The 5226-nt window shown below is 36.3% G+C and overlaps 1 non-coding gene across 1 annotated transcript; it reads right to left on the reverse strand.

The window, feature by feature from the left end:
- Positions 1 to 2984: 2984 nt before the first annotated feature.
- On the reverse strand, positions 2985 to 3092 carry LOC148564619 (small nucleolar RNA R71). The gene has a single exon (XR_015885549.1). It is a non-coding gene; the product is annotated as a small nucleolar RNA R71 (small nucleolar RNA).
- Between the last annotated feature and the right edge of the window lie 2134 nt (positions 3093 to 5226).

A 5226-nucleotide genomic window follows, 5' to 3' on the forward strand; every position in this document is an offset into this window, starting at 1 on the left:
GATAGTAAATCCTATTCCAGTATGATCGAGAACCTCCAGATGATTAGCCATGCCGTGACAGAGCATTTGGACCATTTTCACAGAGAGGATGGGATGTAGCCATTGACAACGGTGATGCCCTTACAGAAAGCTTGCCATGGAAAGGAGTAAGACTGATTGGATGAAGACAGCGGGAAAGCAGAGATTCAGAGGGACGAAAGCATCTCTATACGCTTATCTGAAATTCTCACCAATGAATTACATAAGTATTTCTATCTTTATTTTCTATTTATTTATTATAATTTGAAAAACTCCATAACCATTTGATATCCGCCTGACTGAGATTTACAAGGTGACCATAGCTTGCTTCATACCAACAATCTCCGTGGGATCGACCCTTACTCACGTAAGGTTTTATTACTTGGACGACCCAGTACACTTGCTGGTTAGTTGTGCGAAGTTGTGAAGTTATGCTTGGACCATGGTATTGTGCACCAGTTATTGGCACCATTGCCAGGGAGAGAATGAACAACAAATTTTACAACCTAATCTGAGTAACAATTTCGCATTATCAAGTTTTTGGCGCTGTTGCCGGGGATTGTTCGAGTTTGGACAACTGACGGTTCATCGTGTTGCTCAGATTAGGTAATTTTCTTTTTGTTTTATTTTCAAAAATTTTTCAAAAAAAAAAATCTTTCAAAAATTTCTCATCTGTTTTCGAAAATTATTCTAAAATTTTTAAGAATGAATTCTAGTGTTTCATGAAGCATGTTGAAGCCTGACTGGCTGTAAAGCCATGTTTAAATACATTTGGACTGGGGCTTCCAACCCAACATTATCAAGAGCAAGCTAGTTGTTGCTAATCCACCTGCTGCTGTTCCTGATCCACCTGATTTACATGCTAAAGCTTGACTGGCTATTAAGCCATGTCTAACCCTCAGATTGGAGCTTTAGACTAAGAGTGCAAGATTCCTGGAATTCATATTAAAAATTTTGGAATCCTTATTTTTCTTTTTCACAAATAATTTTCGAAAAATACAAAAAAATTATAAAACCATAAAAATAAAAAATATTTTGTGTTTCTTGTTTGAGTCTTGAGTCAATTGCATACTCATCTTGCATTTTTTCGAAAATTGCATTCATGCATTGCATTCATCATGATCTTCAAGTTGTTCTTGATAAACCTTCTTGATTGATCTTCATATTATATTGTTTTGTGTTGCATGGTGTTTTTCATGTGCATTCTTGAATTCTTAATGTCTAAGCATTAAAGATTTCTAAGTTTGGTGTCTTGCATGTTTTCTTTGCATAAAAAATTTTTCAAAAATATGTTCTTGGTGTTCATATTGACATTCAAAGTGTTCTTGGTGTTCATCTTGACATTCATAGTGTTCTTGCATTCATCACATGTTTTGATCCAAAATTTTCATGCATTGAGTCTTTTTGATGTTTTTCTCTTTCATCATTCAAAATTCAAAAATCAAAAAAAAAAAAATATCTTTCCCTTTTTCACTCATAAATTTCGAAAATTTGGATTGACTTTTTCAAAACTTTTTAAAATTTAGTTGTTTCTTATGAGTCAAATCAAATTTTCAATTTAAAAATCTTATCTTTTTCAAAATCTTTTTCAAAAATCAAATCTTTTTCATTTTTCTTATTTATTTTCGAAAATTTTAAAAATATTTTTCAAAAATCTTTTTAATTTTATCTCATAATTTTCGAAAATATCCTCAACAATTAATGTTTTGATTCAAAAATTTCAAGTTTGTTACTTACTTGTTAAGAAAGATTCAAACTTTAAGTTCTAGAATCATATCTTGTGATTTCTTGTGAATCAAGTCATTAATTGTGATTTTAAAAATCAAATCTTTTTCAAAACTAATTTCAATCATATCTTTTCAAAAAGATCTTTTTATCTTATCTTTTTCAAAATCATATCCTTTTAATTATATCTTTTTAAAACATATCTTTTTTCAAAAAAAATTTGATTTTAAAATATCTTTTCTAACTTCTTATCTTCTTATCTTTTCAAAATTAATTTTCAAATTTGTTTCAACTAACTAATTAACTTTTTGTTTGTTTCTTATCTTTTTCAAAACTACCTAACTAACTCTCTCCCTCTAATTTTCGAAAATCTCTTCCCTCTTTTTCAAAAATTCTTTTTAATTAACTAATTGTTTCAATTTTTAATTTTAATTTGATTTCATTCCTAATTTTTGAAAATCACTAACCCCTTTTCAAAATTTTATTTTTGAAAATCCTCCTTCTCTCTCATCTCCTTCTATTTATTTATTCACCTACTAACACTTCATCTCACCCAAATTCGAACCCCCTCTTCCATCTGTGTTCGAATTTTCTCTTCTTCCCTTCTTTACATTACATTCTTTTCTTCTTCTACTCAAACAGGGGAACCTCTATACCTGGGTAAAAACATCCCTATTATTATTATTTTTCTGTTCCCTCTTTTTCATATGAGCAGGAGCAAGGACAAGAATATTCTTGTTGAACCAGATCCAAAACCTGAAAGGACTCTGAAGAGGAAACTAAGAGAAGCTAAATTACAACAATCCAGCAAGCACCTTTCAGAAATTTTCGAACAAGAAGAGGAGATGGCAGCCAAAAATAATAATAATGCAAGGAGGATGCTTGGTGTCTTTACTGCACCTAATTCCAATTTACATGGAAGAAGCATCTCCATCCCTACCATTGGAGCAAACAATTTTGAGCTGAAACCTTAATTAGTTTCTTTGATGCAGCAGAACTGCAAGTTCCATGGACTTCCATATGAAGATCCTTTTCAGTTCTTAACTGAATTTTTGCATATCTGTGATACTGTTAAGACTAATGGAGTAGATCCTGAAGTCTACAGGCTCATGCTTTTCCCGTTTGCTGTAAGAGACAGAGCTAGAATATGGTTGGATTCTCAACCTAAAGATAGCCTGAACTCTTGGGATAAGCTGGTCAAGGCTTTCTTAGCCAAGTTCTTTCCTCCCCAAAAGCTGAGTAAGCTTAGAGTGGATGTTCAAACCTTCAGACAGAAAGAAGGTGAATCCCTTTATGAAGCTTGGGAGAGATACAAGCAACTGACCAAAAAGTGTCCTTCTGATATGCTTTCAGAATGGACCATCCTAGATATATTCTATGATGGTCTGTCTGAATTAGCTAAGATGTCATTGGATACTTCTGCAGGTGGATCCATTCACCTAAAGAAAACGCCTGCAGAAGCTCAAGAACTCATTGACATGGTTGCTAATAACCAGTTCATGTACACTTCTGAGAGGAATCCTGTGAGTAATGGGACGCCTAAGAAGAAGGGAGTTCTTGAAATTGATACTATGAATGCCATATTGGCCCAGAATAAAATATTGACTCAGCAAGTCAATATGATTTCTCAGAGTCTGAATGGAATGCAAGCTGCATCCAACAGTACTCAAGAGGAACCTTCCGAAGAAGAAGCTTATGATCCTGAAAACCCTGCAATAGCAGAGGTGAATTTCATGGGTGAACCATATGGAAACACCTATAATCCCTCATGGAGAAATCACCCAAATCTCTCATGGAAGGATCAACAAAAGCCTCAACAAGGCTTTAATAATGGTGGAAGAAATAGGTTTAACAATAGTAAACCTTTTCCATCATCCACTCAGCAACAGACAGAGAACTTTGAACAAAATACCTCTAATTTAGCAAATTTAGTCTCTGATCTATCTAAGGCCACTGTGAGTTTCATGAATGAAACAAGGTCCTCCATTAGAAATTTGGAAGCACAAGTGAGCCAGATGAGTAAAAGGATCACTGAAATCCCTCCTAGTACTCTCCCAAGCAATACAGAAGAGAATCCAAATGGAGAGTGCAAGGCCATTGAATTAATTACCATGGCCGAACCTGTAAGGGAGGTTGAGGACGTGAATCCCAGTGAGGAAGACCTCCTGGGACGTCTAGTGATCAATAAGGAGTTTCCCTTTGAGAAACCAAAGGACTCTGAGGCTCATCTAGAGACCATAGAGATTCCATTGAACCTCATTACGCCCTTCATGAGCTCTGATGAGTATTCTTCTTCTGAAGAGAATGAGGATGTTACTGAAGAGCAAGTTGCCAAGCTCCTTGGTGTAATCATGAAGCTGAATGCCAATTTATTTGGTAAAGAGACTTGGGGAGATGAACCTCCCCTGTTCACCAATGAACTAAATGCATTAGATCAACTGAGATTGCCTCAGAAGAAATAGGATCCTGGAAAGTTCCTAATACCTTGTACCATAGGCACCATGACCTTTGAGAAGGCTCTATGTGACCTTGGGTCAGGGATAAACCTCATGCCCCTCTCTGTAATAGAGAAACTGGGAATCTTTGAGGTGCAAGCTGCTAAAATCTCATTAGAGATGGCAGACAATTCAAGAAAACAGGCTTATGGACAAGTAGAGGACGTGTTAGTAAAGGTTGAAGGCCTTTACATCCCTGCTGATTTCATAATCCTAGATACTGGGAAGGATGAGGATGAATCCATCATCCTTGGAAGACCCTTCCTAGCCACAGTAAGAGCTGTGATTGATGTTAACAGAGGTGAACTAGTCCTTCAATTGAATGAGGACTCCCTTGTGTTTAAAACTCAAGGACATCCTTCTGTAAACATGGAAAAGAGGCACAGTAAGCTTCTCTCAAAATAGAGTCAACCAGGGCCCCCACAGTCAAACTCTAAGTTTGGTGTTGGGAGGCCACAACCAAACTCTAAGTTTGGTGTTGAACTCCCATATCCAAACTCTAAGTTTGGTGTTGGGAAGTCTCAACAATGCTCTGAACATCTGTGAGGCTCCATGAGAGCCCACTGTCAAGCTATTGACATTAAAGAAGCACTTGTTGGGAGGCAACCCAATTTTTATTTATCTAATTTTATTTTTATTTTTATTGTTCTTTCATGTTTTATTAGGTTCATGATCATGTGGAGTCACAAAATAAATAGAAAAATCAAAAACAGAATCAAAAATAGCAAAAGAAAAATCACACCCTGGAGGAAGAACTTACTGGCATTTAAACGCCAGTAAGGAGCATCTGGCTGGCGTTCAACGCCAGAACAGAGCATGGATCTGGCGTTGAACGCCCAAAACAAGCAGCATCCTGGCGTCTGCACACTGAGGAAAGCTGGCGCTGAATGCCAGAAACAAGCATAGAACTGGCGTTCAACGCCAGAAACATGCTACATCTGGGCGTTGAACGCCTAGAACAAGCATCAGTTCGGCGTTTAAACGCCAG

This window comes from Arachis ipaensis, chromosome B5, assembly GCF_059453495.1.
Source record: "Arachis ipaensis isolate K30076 ecotype BB chromosome B5, ASM5945349v1, whole genome shotgun sequence".
Classification (NCBI taxonomy): domain Eukaryota; kingdom Viridiplantae; phylum Streptophyta; class Magnoliopsida; order Fabales; family Fabaceae; genus Arachis; species Arachis ipaensis.